Source organism: Neopsephotus bourkii, unplaced genomic scaffold (genome assembly GCF_033783945.1).
Source record: "Neopsephotus bourkii isolate Nb327-2 ecotype Australia unplaced genomic scaffold, CSIRO-AGI_Nbou_v1 NB_1510, whole genome shotgun sequence".
Lineage (NCBI taxonomy): Eukaryota > Metazoa > Chordata > Aves > Psittaciformes > Psittacidae > Neopsephotus > Neopsephotus bourkii.
This window is the reverse complement of record NW_026901986.1, coordinates 332,877-356,544: the sequence shown is the minus strand read 5'-3', so window position 1 is coordinate 356,544 and position 23,668 is coordinate 332,877.

Sequence of the window (23,668 nt, the reverse complement as noted above, 5' to 3'; positions counted from 1 at the left end):
TCAAGGTCAATTGAAGTCCTGTAGGGGAGTCTTTAATCTATTTTTAAGTGCTTGGGGAGAAAAACATAGCGCATAAACAGCATCATAGCTTCTAACAGGGCTAAGAGGCTGCTGAGAGGCCTTAAAATACAGTCAGCAACAGATAGAAATACATAAACAAGAAAATAAGAAGCATACAGTGGCCTGCAAATGTGTATCGTAGTCGATTACTGCCAGCAGTGTGTGCTGCTGTGTTGTACAGAGCGCTCTGTAAGGAATGCAACTCTCTGTCATCTGAACTATAAAATCAATGTATAGTTTCAGTTATAAATTGATTTATACCTGCAATCAATCCTGTTGATTTCTCAGCATGGAACGGAAAGAACAGCAACACCCCTGTGCTTGAGACTTACAACGTTGTGGAGGATTTACTTTTGGTGGGAGAGTAAGCATAAAGTTATTCACTGACCATGACGATAAACTTACAACAATGTGGGGTTCTCAAAGGTCTCAAAGACCTCCAAAGTGTGTTACCAATTCATCACTTTGATTGTATAGACAATGAAACACGTTGACATAAGCAGAATTAGATGCCCAGGTCCTAAACCTGAAGCTCATACTACTTTTTATTCTGAACTGAAAGGCAAGTTACAGTCATACTCCAGTAAAAAGCCCCCCACATAAGAGCCCCCACAAATTCTGGTGCTGTGGCTTTGTATCTGAGCGATGCTGACAGTTCCACTTCTGCACCCTGAGCGCTTGCGTCAGTTTTCAATTGACAAGAAAAGGATTAGATTAAGAAAGCAGAGAATTAAAACAAAGTTGCATTAACATTTGATTGCTTTCACCACGTAAATCAACTTGGCTTCATTCAGCAACATTTTTGACTGTGTTTTGCCATTGTCTTTGCATTAATTTGGGACATCGTTACTCCCTAGCAGTAATTATCCTGCCTACATATCTTCTTCATTCACTGAACAGATAAAGATCAAAACTGCTAGGAATAAATATAGGCATGTGATGGAACAGAATGCTCAAATGCTGTTGTTATATAAGAGCATGTTGAATGTTAGAGCATTCACTTATAAGCAAATAAACTGTGATTGTTTGACAGCTCTTGTGAAAAGATGTTTGTTTGAGCTGTTAAGCCATTGTTTTGAGCAGAGTGTAATTACCCCAAAGGCTGCTGTCTCTATCATGCTTCCACAGCTAGAGGTGTATACAGTGTAGAGATGCTGGGAATAAACACCTTTATTAAGATCCAAGAGCATAAAACAAGCTCCTTTTGCTAGAGGAGCATGGATGGGTGAGGTCCATGAGGAACGTGAGGTGTGCAGAGCTGCCACTGACTGCACTTCTGCCTTCCTTTTGCTTTGTAGCAGCTCATAAATCATGGCTTCAGCTCAGGATGTCAAAGAATATTTCAGTCGCTGGAAGTTATGTTTGTGTTTCTTGGCGTTGTTGTAGTTTGTGCTCTAAGGCATAGACACAGAATAATAAATATGATCCTCTCAGATATTCTGGAAATACGAGGTGTTTGTAAATATGAGATGAACACTGCACCTTCCCCACCAGAGGAGACAAAGTGAACAGGAGTGATTTCTTGTGCTATTGTGATGCAGGAAATCATCAAATTCACCTCAGTGCTGGCAGAAAAATAGATCTTTTCACTATTTCACACAGTTAATGCTAGTGTACGATGAACACATGCTCTTATGTGATGGGAGACCTTTGTGGGTGACTGCATAACCAGCACAGTAACTCACTGTGTAGAAGGATGGAAGGGTAAATAAAGGGATGTATCTTTACCCATCAGTGCAGCGGAGTACAAGGTAAATTACTGTAAGATGCAGAAAGGCAGCTGATGGAGAGAGAGGAGAAGGGAAAAAAAGCCTGGGGAACAAGAAAGAGCTTGGCCACTGATTGCCTAGTCCTTAATCACAAAGAGGATCAGCATTTCCATTGTCGTATATGGGTGGGTTTTATGGCAGTAGGCTGGGGTTCCTGTCAGTCCCCTCTACTCTTTGTCCTTTACAGTGGCCTGAGGTTTGACCCCAGGGAGAAATATAAGAGACTTTCCCCTCAGGTAGTTTATAATAACAAAAGCTATGTCAAAAGGTGTAAGAGTATCCCTACTGTGATGCTTTGCCTCTCACAACCACTTTTAGGGTCATCATCACAATTCTCTCAAACAAGCATGCAAGACCTTCAAGTCCTTACTGTGAAACCAGCAGCACGTACTGTACACATAGGAGTAAACCCCTCCTTTTCCCTCCAGTTTCTTTTCTTTTTCAGAGAAACAAAGCACAAAGACATCATCTTCACCACCAGCCTCTTGCCCTTTTTTGCTCATTCCTTGAATAATGTTGTGGAAATTACTGAGGAAAGAAGAGATTTAAGCTAAAACAGCCTGGCAGGCTGTGACGTGGGACACGCAGGTGTTGGTCTGCCAAACTGTAAGAGGTTTTTTTGGGTTAAACCTGGACTCCTGCATTTTATGCAGCCATTTTGGCTAAGGATAACGTGTAGCAGTGAGTACGCTGGAATTTCACTTGCAAGACCATGGTTCATTTCTCTATTTCAGTAGGAAAACTGTAGTTTGGGGCATAAAAACTGAAAACCACAGACATTTTTTTCTCCTAGGCTTGCATGGTGGGGGTGCAGAGTGGGTTCGGCTCAGAGGTTGACTGTAAAACGTCTCTTCTCTCATGTCTCTATGATGCTGACTATGGTAAGGGGAAATACTGCTTTCCTACCATGTGCACTGTTTGCACCCTGTTGGAAGCGGGGTGGGATTGGAGCTGAGCTGGGAGCACGCACAGGGGCTGAATCTCCACACCACTTTCTTTAACAGTGTTTGGGATGCATTGACAGAGGTTTTATTTCCATGGAGTTAGATTAGATTGTTCTGATCGCCATCATGTATCTCACCGATTCCATTCCGGGCCCCTGTTTTCAACTACGAGGATGATTTTCATGGCAAATATATTGTAGGAGCCTGTAACGTGACTAAGAAGTACAAACTATTTGTGTTTCCATTACGTGCAGGCAGTACGTGAAAACCTGCACATCTTCAGATAAGAAGCAGTACAAATACGTCCATTCAGTCAGTGTCAAACCTGCCCCTTTGTTTGAAATAGCTCATTTCTTTTCAAGCTCTCTCAGCTATGTGGATTCCACCTCTTTCCAATGAATAAATGCTAAGCATGCAGCGCCTCAACTGTAGCAAGTTACTGTGTGTGTAACTTGGAAGAAAACTAAGTATTTCAGGACCCTGTTCTGCTGAAGGTGTTGAAAACAAAACTGTGAGCTCCATTCAACCATTTGAATAGACTTTTGAATGAAGAAATACAGCTTATCACCAGGCCTACAGGCAGCTGAGCTCTATCTCCATGAGCAATGCTTATCTAACAGCATTTGATTCTTACTTAGATATAAGCAAGGATTAAAGTCATAAGCATGTAATAAGTAGCTGCATGTTTGAAGTAGTTACTTCCTGGGGATAATTTATAATGGAAATAAACAGGCAATCCAGTGATTAGTTGTCACATCAGTTACTATTTCTAGGTCTTGTGATACAGCCGTCATTTAGAAGAGAGATCTCGGGATAATTGACTTTTGATTACATGGCACAGTAATTCTCACAGATGTCTTGTTGTATGTTACATCAAACTGTCACATTGGCCTTGGGGACCTTGAGGTCAGGAGAGTGTGGTGACCCCAATGCCCTTTCCAGCTCTCCTGAGCACTGTTCTATGGACCTGAATGTATCATCCCCTTAAAGTCTTCTGGATTCTTGCCAGTCTTGACAATACTGCTCTCACTTGTATAATCTTCATTAGTTCTTGTTTCTGAAGCTGGAAATGATTTGTTCATCGCAGCAGGTTTGTGTAGTGCACCCCATTTGGGGGTTCCTCTCTGTTGTTTTAGTTAGCTATGTAAAACTAACTTTGATCAAAGTCTGCTGAGAGGCAAAATCACGCGTTCGACTTGAGCCACTGCTCATTTCTCTTGTGTTACTTTGTCCTGTGCTGCATGTCAGTACTTGTTGTCATTTAATATTGTAATTAATGATGTTGGTGACCAAAATATCTCACCTACAGCACTCTTCCTAACGCTCTCTTAATTCTGTTCATCAGAAGCAGCGCTTGGCTTGCACAGGGACAAAGGAGAAATCAAAGCCTTCTTATGTACTCCAGTGTGTTTATCAGACTGGTAGCAGCTGGGAGACTCTCCAGTGTAAGGTAAACCAAATAGTCTTAGCCTCAGGAATACAAGGAGAGAAATAGGACAGACATGGATTATGTTACAGATTGCTCCTCTCTCTAATGTAGAAAAACTGTACCTCTTATGGTCTAACAAAAGCAAAGCTTTAACCAGTGGTGAAATGATCCATGCATTTCAGGTGTTTTCCTTTGAGCCAGCTGACACCTGTAAGCTTTGGCCCTTCTGAGATCTCATCCATCACCATACATAGTCCTGTGCCTGCCAGCCTCTGTGGCACAATGCTCCTGTCCTGCCAGCATCCGTGGGGAGATGCTGCGTGCAAGGAACCAGGGCGTGCGGTCAGGATCTCCTGCTTGCATGTGCATGCAATATAGACATTGTAGTCTTCTGCTTATGATCCTTTTCATTGTCTCTACAGAGAGAAGGACAACTGTGATGTCACCACTCTATTCAAGTGACGGGGTTATGCACAATGAGGACTTGTGAAGCAATCTGCCCTGGTTGTGTAACTGAGGTATTAATTATCTGCTGGCTTTTGTTGGTGGAGAGCGACAATCCGTGGGTCCAAATCCTCTCTTACTGTTTGCTGTTGCAGCATGCCCTCATGCTTGGTGAGCTGTGCTGGAAGTGGTTGCTCCTTCCCCGGGACACAGCAGAGCATGTTTGAGTGCACAGTTGAGTTGCTTGGGGGTTTTTTAAGCATTCAGCACCTTTGTGTTTTATCCTGTTGGCACTCACTACAACTTCCACCAATACAGTCAATTATAGCTACAACCCAAAGGGTGCAGGCCTGTACTAAAAGCTATTTTCCAGCATGCTGTCACTATAAAGAGAAGATCATTTTTTGAGCTATAGTGACCATAAAATCCTTTAGAAAACAGTGGTTTTCCTTTGACTTTCAGAAAAGCCTTATTCGAATTGCATCCCAAAGCTCTATTTGCCTCTCTATGGACAAATCTGAGTCACTACCTTTTAGATAAGGTATCTGCAGTACTGCAGTTTGGCCTCAGATTCACTTTCCTTCTTGTCTTTATCTTTCCTTGTTATTTGTGTAGCTCTAACAGCACAGTAACTGCTCCACAGATTAACATCAGAAAGCATCAGATGTTTCTTTACAGCCTGGCACCTGTGCAGTCACTTGCACATGCTCAGGGTAAAGGCTAAATGGGACCCTTACGATTAACAGTAATTTATGCCCAGCTGACACTACTCCAATCAGATTCACAGCCTGAATGAGAAACACAGGAGCACAATGTCACTCATACCTTGCTAGTATCCTGAGCAAGCAAGAGTAACTGGAGCACCTTTCCCCCTGTGCTTCTGAATGAGGCATTTGTGGATATATCCACATACACTGAACTACCTCATCCCCACAGCTGACAACCTGCCTGGCCCCCATGCAGGAATCTGTGCTAGCTGAGTAACAGCCAAAGTGGCTGGTCAAGCTGATGTAGCAGATACTAATGTACTCATCACGCTGCAAATGCAGTTTGGGGTGAGTGTTTACCAAAACGAGTCTTTGTCTCCTGCCTACATCCTCATCTCTCTGAGCACAACCTGTAAGGTAACACAAGGAAATAATGCTTTTCAAACACCATTACATGGCACTGTAATGGAGCCAAAGCCTCCATTAGAACTAACCTTTGGAGCTCACTGGCTCCAGGTCAGTTTGCTTTTATTTCATAGCTCTTAGCAGAGAGCTTCAGAAGCCATCACCTTGGGGCCCCAGTTTGGCCTCTGCACTGAGCTCACTGGCCAGGTTCCCCTAAGAGTGTTTGTAAGCAATGGGCTACAAGAATTAATCAGAGGAAGAAATTCAAGCAATCCAGAATGAAAATAAATACAACCCTGTACAAGAAGTTCCGTGTGTAGCTCCCTGAGGGATTTGGAAACATTCAGATCCCAAAATGAGAGATTTAATCATCAAGTGAGGTTTAAATAGCTAAAACATCAAATGATACTTCTATCATGCGTCCTTCCTTACCTAAAGAGTTCTTGTTTTGAGAAAGCAATTGCAAGACACTGAAGTCTGTTTATTATACATTCCCAAGGCAGAGAACTACAATCATAGGAGTTATAAAGGACATTTCTCCTAGGATCCAGCTTTCTTTGATTCTCCTAAGGGATAAAAACACAGGACCAGCACACGGATGACCACATGCATGTTTCGGCATGTTCTCACCAGAAAACAATCCTGCAAATAACAGCCTGGACCTGAGAATCTTAACCTGGAGCTTCTGTCTCTTAACCTGAGCTTGTTCTGGTTTGCTCCTAACCTGTGGCAGAAGCACACACTTGGAACAGAAGGTTCACATGCTTTGTTATGCATCAGGCTGGTTTGAAAGAATGATGTGTATTTCTATCACTCTGCTTTAAACCTGAACCACAGTTGAGTTCATGCTAACGCTGCATGCAATTCTTTAATTAGCATTTTACACTTTGTTGCCAAACAGTAATGCAAGGGATGAATTATCTTGATTAATGCAATTGAGATAATGGTACACAGATCCTCTCATTTCTAGTAACAGAGCTCAGCCAGGGCATTAAAATACGTAACTTTACATCTTCAAACAGCCACAACTTCCCCATCGTCTTGTAAGGCAGGAAAACTCAGGACTATAGTTACTACAGTTTAACAAAGATGTTCCCTTCAGGAGAGTGATCTACTGTCTCTACAACAAACACACTGCCTTGTCCCCTGCACTGGTCCATGGTCTATGTGCACACTTAGGCTATTTCAGCTCTTGGCTGTGTCAGACACAGGCATGGCTGCATAAGAGAGCCCATAAAAGCCCCTGGGGCCAATGCTCCGGGCTTTGCTAAGCAAAGCATCCTAAACATCACTGCTATGATGTCAAAACTTTCTGAGGATCACCCATCGAGACAGCAGGGGTTGCAGTGTCCAAACCTGCATAAATATGGCAGCAGCTCATGGGGTGGCTCTGTTCCTGTCCCTCTCTGTAGACCACCAGAAGACATTTTCCCCACTGACTTCCCTATGCAGCAGAAATCCTGTTAGGGTCAGATGGTTCTTATCCCAAACTCAAATGAAAACGAAGGCAACAAAACCCATGTGTTTTTCAGCTGGTTCAGCTACTTGAATGTAGCTGATGGTGTATAAAAGCCACCCTGGCGTCAAGAAAAGCAAGGATGAACACTGGAGGGTGGAGTAGGATGGAGTATGGGGAAAACAGGCTTATTTTGGACAAAAGACCCTCAGAAATGAATGGAGGTGGTAATGCTCCAATGTGACAGTGCTGTTGCAGTATTCTTTGCTCTTCTGTATGTTCTTCCTGAATAACTTGAAAGCCATAGAATGATAGAATAGGTATGGTTGGAGAGGAAACCGCTCATGTGTAGAGTTGTTGATGAACATTCAGATGGCATGATTGTCATGATGCTGTTCCAGTCAGTTTTATTGGGCACCTGGGAGTGTGTGCTCAGGACCTCAGCTTAAGAAACACAGGCAGGAGTCTGCAGCTTTCAGCTAGCAGGATTTGACTTGGTGCCCTACAGGTCTTCATGACTTGGGCCCTAAGGGCAAAGCAAGGATGCTGATAGTGCTAGCTGCAGGTCAGGAGGAGCTTGCATATCATGACCCATGAAACAAAATGCAAGCAACTCACCAGTGTCAACAATGATGCTCTGAGTAGCGAGGGTGTAAAATGTGCCAAGTTGCTACAGACTTAGCCTTCAATCAGAAACTGGCAACTAGAAAGCCAAATATATGGGGGAGAGCTTTGGCAAATTCCATCTGAAACAAGCATTTAAGCATGCTGAAATCTCAGGTAGGGAAGAGGTGCTTGTGATCAGGACAATAGTCAGCTTGTTGCTCTTATTCTATGCTATTCTCCCATGCACAACATCTCTCTGTATTCAGCCCTTTGATTGTCTTCCCAAACAAGGCAGTAATCAAAGTAATAAGGGGAAAACAGGCTCTTTAAGACTTGCAGCAGCACAACCTGTCAAGTAGTAACACATCCTCTGCAATAGAGCAGTGATGGCAGCACAAAACAGCAAGAACTGTAAAAAACGGGGTAGCAGAATTGTATCTAACTTATATTTGATATATTTCAACGGCAAACACATGCAAAGAAGGTTATCCAACAACCTAAACTCATGCCTTAGCTCGTTAGTAGAAACGCTGAATCTTAACTCTTCTTGGTTATAAGGAGCCTGGGAATCTCAGAGTTAAATCTGACTTAAAGCCACTTTTCTCAAGAAGTTCAGCAAGAAGATTTTCTGCTTCCAAAACACCCAACATTCTCAGGATAATTTGGAATCAAAAGATCATATTTTTCCCTCAACTATAAAGAAAGATCCAAGCTCTTCTTCATAAATAGCTTTTTAAAACAAGGATCCAAATTCCTTTCCAATCTGGAAACCTAAGATGCTTGGTTTGCCCTTAGTGCTAACAGACCTCAGTGTCACTGAATGTTTTGGGGAGGTTCTGTAAGATGAGAAACAGTCATTGGAAGGAGTTTTGACGACTGCTTTTGCCCCAAAGGGGAGTGGTTGATCCACGAGCCCTGCAATTGCTGTTCCTCTCAGCCTCTCCCTCAACAGTCAGTTCTCCAAGGAACTGATGATTAATCATCCTGAGATCTCCTTTTTTGTGAGCTAAGAATCCTCTGAGTGGACACCTGCCCCTGGTTGCACGCTTGAATGCTGGGAGGGGGAGAACCCGTTTGCTCACTAGTTGTCCTGTGTCCTGGACACATCACCCTCTCGTGATCTATTCCCTCTGACAGATGTGTCCCTCAAAAAGGCTGATTTGACTAAGCTGACTTATCTTTACCCCGGAGTTGCCAATCCACAACTGAAGCTTCAGCTCAGCCTGTCCATTGCTGTAACATCGAACGCTTTTATCTATTTCCTTAGCAGCTTCATTAGTCTCTAAATCCTATTATTCTATTGTAAATTCTACAATCTATTTTGAATGTTGAGAACATCCCTCCCCTTTTCCTCGCTGTGTCTCTAGCTTTGAAAAATCTCTTCTGCTCACAAAACTACAAGCAGTTACCTCCTCGTGCGCATGAATAAGGGATCCAACTAGCACAGCCTGTACCCAACACAGCCAAGAGCTGAAACATTTCCTGTGGTCAAAGCAGCTTTAACTTGTGACTGAATGCTGTGCCACTGTTTCACCTTGTGTCTCAGGAGTTCTCACAAATACCTGTCCAGCATTCTCCCATTGAATGAACTTGGCGCCTGCATGGCCACCTTCCCTCAGGATGGTCTTGGAAGTGCTCACCAGATGACAGAGTGAGCCTTGGCTCTGACCTGCTCTGGCAGTTTTCTGAAAGATGGCTTTCACAATGCTGGGTTGTCTTATTTACTACTTCCAGTGCAAATTCAGGGGTGGTTTTGCCCTAAAATGCTGGCACTCAGAAGGGGGAGACGGTGGTGCTGGAATGTTACACCTGTACCTGAAACACCTACCAAACGGTATCAAGCGAACTTTGGAATGCAGCACGGAGATGGCAGCTCTTTTTCATGCTTGGAGAGCTGAGACACAGAAAGGCCTCCAGTGGAAAATGTTGCCGTGTTCAATTTCATCTAAGAAACACCTTTGTAGGTGTTATTTTGCAGCCCTTGTCACTCTCTCTCGCTGGGAACATAAAGCAAGAAGTGAAAGCTGCCTTGTCCTGGATGATTTCTCTAGAGACTTCCTTGATTTGCTTGAAGAAAACCACCCATTGTGCCTCTATGCTCAGGTTTCCATCTTCTGTGGACATGCATTTCCAGTCATTAATCCAGGTGATTGATGGTAAGAGAGTTTGCTGCCTGTGCTTGCATGCACTGCACTCTTTCCCAGTCCCAGAGCAGCTGAACTGCCCGGCAGAGACGTGGTTGATTTAGGGATGCTCCTGAAAAAGCAGCAGAGAAATAGGCTCCCACAGAACAGGGCTCTAACTCTAATACTATATTGCTGAAAACGTCCTCCTTGACAAATGCCAGTGAAATAGCTTGAGCTCCATCATGTACAGGAGGAGAATAACTTATAGCCAGTAACAAACAACTGTGATTCCTTTGCCTTTCGACACTTCCATTATCCACATCTACTTGCCAAATAACTGCTATGAATAATACTGGGTCTGTAGGTTTTTCCAGTAATAAAAACACTCCAGCATTTGAACATTTATTAAACGCAGAGCTTGCATGGCATTCCCATTCTCCAGTTACACATAACAGTCAGAAATAGGCTGCCGCTTCAAGGGTTTCTGATTACAAGATCTATCTGGCCCAGCTCTTCTGCTTTAAAGCAAACGTGTAACGTTTGCTCCCTCTCTAGTTTGTAGTCATGAACATTCCTGATTTGCTGCTGCCTTTGCAGGCTCTCTGAGGAGGAGCAACGTTGCTGAGCAAAAAAGCTGTCAACATTCTCCTGTGATTCTGACAGGTTACTCTTAAAAAGTGCTTAACTACATTTGATCATCTGGCTTCCAATGGAAGGCACTACCAGCAGATGTAAGCTGCTGGGTAAGTAAGCAGGAGGAAAAGAATGCTGAAGTGATCATGAGGTATTTCACTAGTAGTAGGAAATCAAAGTTAACATATGGTAAGTGAAATGGGACCACTTCTGGTTTGTGCTGACCCAGCACATTGATGTCAACAGCCCTTTGCTCCAAGTTCTCCTACAAAACTACAGCAGCGGCTGAAGTGGGAACTAAAGAGAGGTTCCCTGCCTTGCAGCATGAAAGCTCCAGCCAGCCAGCCAGGAGCACAGCTCCCAGTGCCCACCTTTCTTTAGAGCCCTTAAGCGAAAGGTCTCCTCCTCAGGTAAAGCCGTGTGATGCTGAAGTGATTTAAATCACTTTGGGCGTTAAAAACAACCCCTAGATGTTAAAGAAGTATTTCAAGTGCACAGGTGTAAGTCAACCTAAAACCTGAAGTGCACATCAAACAGAGAACACGTTTTGTCTAAAATCTGTACCTGGAAATGAAAATGCAGTGGGGTCTGTTTCTGCACAGCTGAACTTCCGTGGGAGAGGATGAGCTTTTTACCTTGTACAGCAAACTCTCCAGTGTGTATACACACCAGTGGTTAAAGTATCTATGATCCCATAACACGTGATCTCATCCTCTTTGAGCGGCCAAGTGAAATTAGAAGCAATTAGGACTAATTTGGCTTCTTCCTGAGTTCATCTGTGTGCAGACGAAAGCTCTGATTAGGGAGCAGGGAGTGTAGCTTTACTTGATTTTTTGGCTGTGAATGGCAAATGAGTTCTTACCTTTGAAGATGTGAATTACCCAAATGGTAGCAAAATAATAAAAATATCCAAGCTACATTGATTTTAAAGATGAAATTAAAGTGAATGGGTACGGATTTTTTTCAACACACTAGCAAGAACTATTGGTATTCCCAAATAGCTCATCATCAAGCCTTTCTGACTGTGCTCTGTGCTATGCAGTGCATCAAACAGGAAAAGGGTCTACGCTTTTAGATCTTGTTCTTGTAATTGGAGCAAACCAAATAATTCTTCATTTCTATCAGGGATCCTTGTAAACCAATGGGAAATCCCTTCTAATCCTATGTCCCTTTGTTGAACTGTGTTTTATCTCAAAGAACACCTTCAGCATGTTTTATACAGCTCCAGGCTTCAGGGCTCCAGACTGTCAAGCATTTGTTCAGTAGATGAAATAGAGGCAGAATCTTTGGTCTCGTCTTGAATACAATTTTACCCCTAGGAATGGCCTTATAAATCATTGTTGCTATTGCTCTAAGGCAAGTTATTCCCAAGTTCCTAAATGTGTATGTGTGTCTACATACATATGAGACCGTGCCTGAGTTCTGTAGCCAGAGCACAATGAGAACTTGTGCATGTCATCTAACCAGAGACCAGAATAAGAATGCAATATTTATACATGTCTTGCTCTTCCCTGTGAAAAAAGCCTGTCATGGGAAAAAAACCACTTTAAAAGGATGTCATCATGCAGCATTGGAGTCAGGTGGCAGCTTTCTGCCTATTGGGCAGGTTGGTTGTGTCAGGTGAAAGCACTTCTCTATTCTCTTATCTTAAAAGCAGGCATACTAAGGAGGCCTAACCCTTGGGACCCGAGGCACTCAGAGGAGCTGCTGATCTCTCTCAAACAGGTCTGACTTGTGTCTTGCAGATTTTAAACCTGGCTGTTGCCTCTGCCTAAGTGAACTGATGGAGAGACAGAACAAAACTAACGGGAGGAGAGCATGGCTGCAACTGCCATTGGTATCCAGCTAACGAATGTGCCTTTGCCTAGGGAAACTAAGGAGTAAGTATGTTTTCTTTTCAGAAAGAAAACTGTTTTAATAGGCCAAGCATTGATTTAACAGGCAGATCGCTAGAGGCAGTGGTGTCACATCTTCAGAAGGCACTAGTTTGGTCCAGGTTTTCTATCATTAAGCCAGAACTGCAGGTTGTCAGACTGGTGCTGGTTCTTCTAGAGAGGTTCTATGTGTTTGGTACCCAGGGACCTAACTCAGCCTAAATAGGCTCAAACCACTTTTTAATCTCTCTGTTTGCATATTACCAGCTCGTTTGGGCTGAGAACAGTCTCCACTTCTGTTACTGAATTCAGGTCATTGGGAAAAGAGAGTATGCAAGGTTAGGATGGACAGATACATCAGTTATTCTACTTCTAGGCAAATCCAAAAATCCAGTACTGTTAAGCACATTGGCCTAGGCCCCCTCTTTAAAAGGCAAGCTAGTGTCTATAATTTCAGCCCTTCTAGCTTTGGGAAAAGTCTTGTCTTCTGAAAACATAGCTTATGTCTTCATGTGCTTGTATCATCTCTGTTTGGTGATGCTTTATCTGAGGTGGTTCTTCAGATAGTTTCTGCATATGGAGCCTCTAGATCTGTTGTTTCTGTTTAAGAATAACATTTGTATTAACTGTATGTCAGACACATACCGTTTTCTGCAATGCTATTATTGGCTGGCCAGCTGTGAACACCAAGACCTCTGTTACTGACTGGTATTTGGGCATGTTGCTTTTCTCACCTCCACCACATTGATGTTGTGTCAGCAATAATTCATGTGCAGAAAAAGATAAATGCAGTAACCAAATGAAAACAGTTTCCTTCTCGAGCGCCAATACTCCCTATATAGTGAGCCAGCAGTATCAGCCCTGCAGTGTTTGTTCATGTTAGTTTCAAATGGAGCAATGAGGGGGGAGCACAAAAACCAACACTGAGTAGATATGGAGGAAGTGAATGCGCCTTTCGGGCAGGGTAGAAAAGGGGGGTGCCTTTGAGAGGCTTGAGGAGATGATTCAATCTCTGTCATGTTACTTGCACAGTGATGAGTGCCTCCTAAGGGTTAACTTCAAGTTCTTTTGATGTCAGTATGAGACTCAGATCAGTTATCCCTGAACTGGATAATAAGTAGAAATAAGGAAACATTAGAGCTCAATTGACTCCCTCTTTTTGACTTAGAACTTATCCGTTTGACACCAAAACATGTAAGTCGTTAGTTCATAGCAGCCTTCCAGTATCTGAAGGGGGCTACAAGGATGCTGGAGAGGGACTTGTAGTAACAGGACAAGGGGTGATGGGTTCAGACTGAAACAGGGCAAGTTCAGGTTAGATCTAAGGCAGAAGCTCTTCCCTGTGAGGGTGCTGAGGCGCTGGCACAGGGTGCCCAGAGAAGCTGTGGCTGCTCCATCCCTGGCAGTGCTCAAGGCCAGGTTGTACACAGGGGCTTGGAGCAAGCTGCTCCAGTGGAAGGGGTCCCTGCCCATGGCATGGGGTTGGGACTGGATGAGCTTTAAGGTCCCTTCTAACCCAAACCATTCTGTGATACTATGGACCCCAGATGGTCTGACTGGCTTTAGTTTGCAGTGCCTTTGAGAAGCTCACACAGAAACTAGGGGTTACTTAATATGCTTGTTGGCTTCATTTAGCTCCAGAGAGACCCCTAATGCAAAAACAATGTGCATACTCCAACTGTTTTTTTACCTGTTGTCTTCCTGGGATGTAAGAAGCTCAGTGCGTGCGTGTGCGTGTGTGCATACAGCAGATGTGTAGCTTACTAGTCTTGACCTCTGAGTGTGAATTGCAAATATGTCTTTGGAGAGGGAGGAAACTTGGAAAGAATGAGGTCATTGTGCATAATAAATCCGCCATATGCTTCTCTTCTGCCCTATGGCCCTCAAGAGAAGCATTTCAGAGAGGGTTACTTGAGAATTTACGTTCCTATTGTCAGCTGGGAAATGGTATGAGGAATTGATTTTTCATTTTAAGTAGAAGGGGGGAAAAAAGAGATGTAAGTGCCTGGAAAACAAACTGGAGCTTCATTAAATCAACCGTATTTAAAGGGGGAAGGGGGGTTGAGACCAGAGGTGTGAACAAAAGAAAACTTACATGTAAGACAATTTTTACTGCCGTCCGTAGCATGTGGGTGACATAATAGGTGTTAAATTAGCCACAGGAGGGCTCTCCTGTTCTTCACTTGGAGAAATGTATTAGTAGGAAGTGGGAAAACTGCAGGAGAAGGAAACAGATTTGTATTCCCGTAACAAGGACATCGGGCGCACTGCCCTGGTCCACCGGGCGTGCAAGAAAATACCCTTTAGGATGTGGTGTTAGGGCTTCACTTCTCCATGCAGAAATAGCCATGAGGATGCTGTCACAAAGCTCAGCTAGCTCTTGGCGGAGCAGGAAGGAGGGAGGACTCCGAGCGGAGGCTGGTGGTTAGCGGTGAGAGCAGAGCAGGGTGATTACAGGGGGACATGTGTAGCGCTGGCGCGGTGCCTGCACAAGGATTAACCGCACGCTGACATCTGGAGCTGTGCAGCCTCCCGGGGCTGTGGCTCAGCAACGGCGGCTGGAGGGAGCCTGAGGAAGAGCTCTGCCTCTTGGCAGCTCCTGCAGGATCCCTGCTTAGGAGAGGCAGGAGGTCCCCAGGGGCGCCGATAGCAGCTCACTGCAGTGTCTGATTGCCTGGTCCTGCTGTTCGTCTCGCAACAGCTTGGGGGAGCGGGCAAGAAACAGCAGCCTCGTTTAACCGGTGGAGAACTGAGCAGCCCCAGGCAAGGTGGGATTAGGACACTCAGAGCTGTGATCCAAACCTTTTGCCTGTTCTCTCCCAGCAGCAGCCTGGTCCTGACACCACCTAAATTCACTGGAGGCCTCCACGTTCTGTCTGCAATGCCAGAGATGCTCTAGGCTGTGCAAGCATCCCTCTGCCTGGAAGGTAGGCTCTGTAAACTGAAGAGTGGCATCCCTGACTTCCTGAAGGGATTTTTCAGGTCCAGGACTGTTCATCCTGCTTAACAATGAGCATTTTCCCTGTCCCATTTTTGGCCTGTGATACTCCACTGCTTCTCAAAGAAGACACAGAAAGGGTATGGGGCATGTGTCAGGAGCTTTTCTGATTAGCAGCTTAGGTGCAGTTCTGCACATTCAGTGAATACAAACCAAGTTGTGCACTTGACCTTAGAGCAAGAAAAAGGGTTTGCAGCTGCTCTGTTCAGAGTTCTATGAATATACATTGGGATGTTCCAGAGAGCAGTTGCACATTTTCTGCTCAAGGTTTGAGCTGGAGCAATTGTGAACTACAATGTTAATCCTTCTTGGTAGCCCAGCGGCTACTAAGAATGCTTGTGTGAGCACGTGGGAGAGCTGAGTTCATGTCCATCAGTCTCTCAGCTTTTCCTACTATAGAAATACCCCAACACCAGGGTAAGTTTTGCTCTTGGTGATTTTCATTCTTGACATAACACTTAATCTTGAAACCGTCACCATGGAGGCAAGAACATCAAATTCAAGACTTACAGACAAGCAGGATGGAATTTGTTTCTATAGGCAGAGGTTAAAGGAGTCCTTTCGGGGTAGGCTTAGTCCCATATGGCTCTGCTTTGTTAAAGGCTGTACAAAAGTGAATGGTGTTTCTGCCTCAGCTGAGTTTGAACAAGAATGATGATCACTTTTCCTAAAGAGCTCTCCTAGGCTTTTCCCTCATTAGAATTGTTGCTGGAAACTCCTCCTCCCACCTAGGGAAAGGAATTCTTGGTTGGGTATGAAACCTCTGGAGAGGGGAGAAGCTTGGATGCAGTCCTGTGTTGTGTTGTGTTGTGTTGGCTGTTGGCTAGCCTCAGGGAGTTTGCTGCTTGGTGGCTCTTTTGTGTCCCTGTCTCTTGGAGGGTTCTGGTTTCTCCTGTCTTATACAGGGTTGCTAGGTACCCTGCTGGCAGTTCAGGTTTCAGGTTGAGGCACTAATCAATACAGTTTGGCTTCTAAGTGCATCTGGTTTCTAGCCATTTACCTAAGCCCTGGCTTGTCCTTTCCACCCTTGGTACTCCTCCAATGTCTCTTCCCTGCTAACCAGAATGAGAGCTGCCTTTCCTGTAAGTCCCTTACATTGCAGTACATTTCAACACTTTCATTCCCTAAAGGGCCTATAACAATGCCATCTTTTTAAATGCCTTTTCCCAATAAAGGAGCTTGTTTATTCTCAAGAGATGAGTGTCTTAAATGTGGACAGCCCCAGTGGCTTCGAAGACTGCTGCAGGACTTTTCTCCTGGTACCCTTGCCGTCAGAAAATGTCTGGATCGAAAAGATGCAGACTCCAGATCATTCATTCACTCTCCTTGTCAGGTATCAGAATTTCCACATGCCAAAGCTGGGTGCTGTTCCTCTTTCAGCGTCAGCACTTCAAAGCCCTTGCTTTCCAGTGCTGTTTTTCCTTGCATTAGCCAAAGCTTTAAGCCACTTTAGCTTTCAGTTTCTGGTTTGCCTTAATGAAACTGTCTGTTGTATTTATTGTGGCACTAAATATCCAGCTCTGATTCTGCACCTTTTCCAACACATTCATTTCTGGCTTGTCTTTTATGATGTTGTTTTCCTGCCTCCTACTTGTTCCGGTAAGGCTCACCTGCGTTAGCAGTAGTCTCCCAAAGCAATCAGGCTTCGGCAATGTGAGATTAATGATGGAGCCTGTGAAGAAAGGAATGGGAAGGGGAAAACAGAAATGCTCCCTGCATTACTTGAAAGGATATATTGTGTTTCCTTTGCTGCTGCTGTTCTAACTTCATGACCTAAGCAATATTGTTTGCTTCTAAGTATTCCTCTGGCACAGTTTTAGGCTGCTGAATCAAAATAGTCATTGCCTCTGCCATACTCTGTCAGTTAATACATATAGAGTTTCTGGCCACAGTCTTCTCTAAAATGACTGGACTACAACTCTTAATAATGTGAGGAGCTTTGTGTATCTCAGTTAGGAGGATAGCTCATTTCGAGCATTCCGTTCACTGGAGCCTAACTTAGGCATTTAAGCCGGTTTTTAGTGTGCTGCAATAAAAGCACCTGACGTTCTTGCTCAGTTTAACACAGTCTGCTGCTGTTGTTTGCACTGCTGGGTGATGTTCTAGCTGTCTGGATAAACCCAAAGCCTGTGAAGCTGCAAGCCATGCAGTGCTTGGATCACCTGCTGTTTGTGGAATGCCACACAGGCAATTGTTTCCTTCTGCATCAGCTGCTTACACACAAAACTGAAGGGACATAGAGCTGGCAAAAAGCTTGGCAAGTCATAGAGTCTGTTGCTCTCCCACAGCATTCCTGATTGTCTCTTAAAGACTCCTTACGATGGAGACCATGGTCCTGTCAAAGCCATTGAAGTGTTCTTAGCTTCTTTTGGAAGTGCAATTAGCTCTTGTTTCACCCCAGGTCAATAATTTCTTGCCCTCCCTGCTGCAGATGTGGAGAACAGGCTGCTCTATTCCTTTCTGAAGACCGCTGGCATAGTCTTATTCAGTCTTGTCTTTAGAAGAAATGATCCCACTTCTTTCTTGGGTCCCATTTTCTCATCATCCTTGGGATAGTTATCTTGCGCACACATACTCCACCTTTGACAGCAAGGGTATTACTGTTCCTGAAGCAGGACACAGGATCTCTTAGGTTAATACTCCAAGGCTTGAAAGCCTGATCACATTGACCTGAACGTGGGCTCATGTTCAGTTTGTGTTCCAGTGTGATGTAGAGGACACCAATGACTAGCTAGTTGGTTTGCAATAGATTAGATCCATTTAGGTGCAAAATCTTGCATTCTTCACAGCTTTTAATGGTTGTTTTGTGTCATGATTTTGTCTTTCAGCAATTCCTTAACCCTTTCTGTCTTTGTCACATACAGATTTGTTATTCATTTTGTATCTATTCCTTCCTATTGACTTTATGGGAAGTATAGCTCAGCCATAACTGTCCAAATCAGAGATTCCTAAAGTCAGGTAAGGTAATTCTCACATGAAAGATGGACAGTTAAATTTAACTCTCATAGGAGTAACTGAGAACATAGTTGTTACTGAATGAGGCAAAGTAATAAACAAATGCCTAACCATCCCCTCCAAATACACAGTCTGGCAAAAAAGCGACACGTCAAAACCAGTTGGTTGGCTACGTTCTGCCAAGCAGAGGCCAACGCTTGGGTAGATCTGAGATTTCTTTCCATAAGAGCAAGCAGTCTTGCAGAGGGCTGGGAGGGACGAAGGGAATGGACTGAGAAGATACCACAAGCCATTATGCAGACCAAGTAAATAACCAAGAAAAGACTTTCAGGTCCCTCAGCAAGGGCAGTGTAACAGCCACTACTCCCAGGTGCTTGTAGGTACGCTGGTAGTAGCATATCAGATACTTCAGCCTGCACTGGTTCAGTGGAAAAGCACCATCTTGTCTGTGTGTTTCATTTTTCCAAGCATGACATGAAGTTTCAGATCTCCAGCATAAATATTACACAGACCTCAGAAATTATTTATAACCAGTGCATTCAAATTCAGGATCTGCTGTAGAAATAAATGCCCCGTACTTCAGAGGCATTTTACTTGCAGCGAATTCAGATTAAATATGCATTTTGCCAGGAAAAAGATGATAAATGAAATTAAGAATCCAAGCATGATATCAAAGTGCCTGTGGTTTGATTACTTGTAACTGTGTATAAGTATTCAAAAGCATTGGTACCAAAATCAAGACTCTCACTATGCATCCATTTATTCAAAGTGATTTTTTAAGAGCATGTTGATATGGACATTTGTCTAGATGATGCACTGAGTCATTTGGAAGGAAAGAGGTCACTTGCAGAACTCTTGTCCTCAAGCTGACATTCTTTGACCATACTGGTCCCTTGAAAGGGGTAAAGAAAAAGCTCAAGGAAAATAGTAAAAACCATATTTGTGTCTCTTTAAGTTGTGCCAAGGTCAGCGAGTAGCATGCCAGGCTGGGAACACGCAAGCCATAGTGCTGCAGGAATTTCACACTGTCCTATAATCACCAAGGGCATCAAGAGAGACCCTGTGGAAAACTCCTTGTGTAAGAGAACATCCTTCTCTTGTCTTGTGGTGGGGTTTGGGGTTTTTTGTTGTTGGGTTGGGTTTTTCTGCCACAGTCTGAAGGACCACCACAGTGGGCATGTTAGTGGGGAAGAGCGTAAGGGAGGAGTGAAGTGTAGGGACTGTGAGGTACTGTTTGGGGCTTTGAGGCTGTGTAGGGCTCTGAGAAGCAAAAAGTGATGGTAACTGCTGAAGTCATTTTAGTGCCTGGAAAATACTCTGTATGCTCTGGTTATTATTATTCAAATGTGGCTTTATGGTTCTTCTGAATCTTCAGAGACAAAGATTCCAGGACAAAATGGACAGTTTGGGCTCACATAAACAACTATAAGGCACTCTTTGCTCCATATCCTCATGAAGAGGACCTATTGCAGGACACGTTTTAATTCTATTGGGATACGGTTGTATACAGAAATTAGAGGTAAAAAATCTTGCTGCCAAAGGAATTCCCATTATTTAGAGCTGCAAACCCATTTCTGTTCTGTTCAAGAGTCAGGATTTCTACTTGACTCATCTTTGGGTACAACGTTAATGGTTGGTGCCAACCCGAAGGTTTCTGGTGAAAAATGGTGTGTTTGAAACTGCTCTGGGAAGGAGCACAAATGCTCCAAGTGAGAAAAATGATCTCGCTTTGGAGAAGGAGATGGAGATGCATGAGAAGGTGAATCTCAGGGTAGCTCTCCTCTTTACATGTAAAGTCTTGCATGGCTGAGGAAGTACACAGAGCTCTTTGAGCAGCTCCAAACTGCTTGCTTACAGAATATACATGTCTCAACATACCACGCTGTCTGTGCTGTCCTGTGCTGCCTGTTGTCCTTTAAGCAGCCATCTCAATTGAAGTTTCAGCACTTAACATAGCAACTGAGAATCTGTTTCACCACCTGATGGTATCTCTGGCCTCATTCTAGAAGTGTGCTCCCATCACATCAAACTTTCAGTGCCATTCAGGATTGAGGGGAGAAACCCAGAGACAGGCCAGATGGGAGAGATAACAATAGCCAGGCTTGTGGAAAACATGGTTTCTGAAGGAAGGCTGAATCCATTGCTATTGTTTAATCTAGATTGGGGAAAATAAAGGCAGATTAACTGTAGGACTCCTCTGTAAAGAGAGAGACAATTACAGTCACAGAATAAGTCAGCTGGGAGGTCCCTGGCCCAAGCTCTCCCTCAAAGCAGGGTCAATGCTGAATTCAGACCCAGTTGCTCAGGGTTTTGAAAAGCCAGGTCTTGAAAACGTTAAAGAGGAAGAGTCTGCAGCTTCTTCCAGTCCATAGTGATCCTCATAGCGAAAATGTCCTGATGTCCAGCCAGAACCTCCCCTGTTCCAGTTTCTGACCACAACCTCTCTTTAGTTTATAACCACTGTCTCCTGCCATCCACCTCAGTAAAGTGTCTGGCTCCATCTTCTCCATAACTTTCCCACAGGAATTCAACCTGAATCTCCCCTGTTTCACTTCATCCTATCACTGCAGTCCCTGGTGAAAAATGCCTCTTCAGCATCCTTGAAGCTCCCTTGAGACACTGGAAGCTGCTCTGAGGTCTCCACGCAGCTTCCCTTCTCCAGGCTGAACGGTGCCAACAAAGTCAACCCAGCAGTGAGCAGAGATGCTGGAGAGCGGGGATGTCATCACCTCTTCTGCCATTAGAGACTGCTAGGCATAAATTAGGTAATTGTATGGTGATCCATCCACGGGGTGGAAATTCCAGGGGATGCTCCATGGTGCCTTCAGGTGCCTTTCAGCCTTGTTTTTTCTGCTGCTTTGATTTTGTGCCGAACAGCATGCCAATACAAGCTCTAGTGCCAGCTTAGGGCCACAGAGTAGGTACATCACCAGATCGAGCCCTAGGTGCATAATAAATTTCAGGACTTATTAATATTTCAGGAAGTTATGGATGCCTGAAAGTCACCAGGGGAAGGTGGTTGTAATGGAAAGCATGTTGTAGCCTGAATTATTGCAGTGTTAGCGGATGTCCATTCTGCTTATGTCTAGTCACCTGAGATGAACTGAGTATGGTGCATTTTCCTTTCAGTTCAAGGAACAGGTCTGCCAATGCTAGAACTTACAAAAATCCTGCCAGCAGTCAATATTAATTGTTTGTATTTAATAATTTTGATGTCATTTGTCCACATATCTATGTATCTATGTGGAAGGGATTCCTAATGGTATTACTATAGATACTACAGGTGTAGAAACCAGGACACAGAAGTGTTGTCAAGCGTGATGTTATTAAAACAAGAAAGATAGTCTAGACTTGCTTGTTGTCATATTCTTCCAAAGCATGCAGGAATCCAGGTTAGATGGATGCAGGTTAAACCTGCATGTTAAAGGATGCAGGTTTCCAGGTCTCCCCTGGAAACCAGTGAACCAAGTTCTTGGATGTCTCTACCAGGTAGGTTTTCTAGGTGTATGCATAAATCATAGAATCCCAGACTGGTTTGTGTTGGAAGGGACCTTAAAGCTCATCCAGTTCCAACTCTGGGAAGCAATTGAAAGACTCCAAATTAGTAGTCACTTCTGGAGATATTACCTTGCAGTTACTCTGTAGGAGGTCACCTGAGAAAGACAAGGATTAAGGTGCAAGGCAGCCCTGAGCAGTCTAACACATCACCCATCCAACTCCTCACTGGATTGTCTGTGTATGCATCTAATGCAGTATGAAAGCAGCAAAAAACTAAGCACAGCTTTGTGCGTTTTCAGACAGCAAGGACCCTTTTCTGACCTATTCAGTATGAGACATTGTTGTTGCACTCTATTTTTGAATTCCTTCACCATCTCCATTGCATTCTTACAAACAGACTTGTTTCCTTCAACAGGGTTTTGATACCCAAGGAAAGAACAGCCGCCTAGTCCCTGCATTCATTTCTGCTCTGCTGTTTGCTGAGGGAGCATTTCACTTCCATTATAGTTTAAATAAGGTGATAGCCTGGCTACTTAGGGAATCCGTTAGCCTTAAGCAGTCTAGTCACCTTTAATTAGGTTTTAGACTTCAGAAAGCTGGTAAAAATTCATTTTTCATTGGAAATCCATGCCACTCAAACGCTGTCTGTGTGCACCGTTCATTCACAGTTCTGCTGCTCAAAACTCAGCACCGACAGTTCTGTCGTAAGCGAGCATCTTTTTCAGTCTGTGCCCAGAACAGAACCTCAAGCAACTCCTTCAGCAGAGTTCAGCTGCAGGTGATTCATTTTGGGGCTGTTCAGCCCGCAGAAGAGAAGCTGCATGGAGACCTCTGAGCAGCTTCCAGTGTCTGAAGGGGGCTACAAGGATGCTGAGAGGGACTCTTCATCAGGGACTGCAGCCATGGGACAAGGGGTGATGGGTTCAAACTGAAACAGGGCACAGGTTTACCTGCTCTGAATGCACCACTAAGGCCCTGGCTCTCCTGTTTGCACACTGGACCCTGCAGAAGAGGCATAGAGCCACAGAGTGCTCCCACCCTGCTTCCGGAGCTGCTTTGAAGGGAGCTGTGTTTGTCCTGGTTCCTCCTAAAGCATGAGGTGCTCACAAGAGGAGGAGATGATAGTGAAGCACAGGGCAAATACAACTCTGTTTTCTCCTTAGGGAGCCTAAAGGGGGGATTGTTAGGACACTCTGGAAGCTTTTTATTCTTTCTTTCCATTTGGCTTGTAATTCCCATGTATCCTAAATCGTAAATAATTCAGTATGGTGAGATAAGAGTTGCTGTCCTTTCCCGGCAGTATATGGAAGTGTTTTAACTGATAGGAGCAAACAGGAGGAAGATTTGCTAAAGGGCATCAAGCGCTCAAAAGAAATCCAGACGACTGCAGCCCTCCAAATTTGGGCTGATTCTGTGTGAAACACAGACTGCAGAGCTCTGGCACAGCACAGGGAAGTCACTGTCATGGCATCTGGTTACCTGGTTCTGATGGTTTTTTTTCCCTGTATCCTAAAGCAGTGATTTTGTTATATAATGAAATGAGAATCTTTTCCCTCAGGAGACAGTTAAGTGACACTTGCTCCAACAGTTCTATGTCCCTCTTTATGCTGAGGACACCAGAACTGTACACCTTTTGAGCTGCTGAGTCTGCTGGAGGATTTTAACAGTAGGACATTGCAGCGCTGCTTTTGTTGATGCATTTCTATAAGGTGCTAAAAATGGCAGGGTCTCTTTTGGTGTTTAGTCAGGAAAAAATGGGAATGT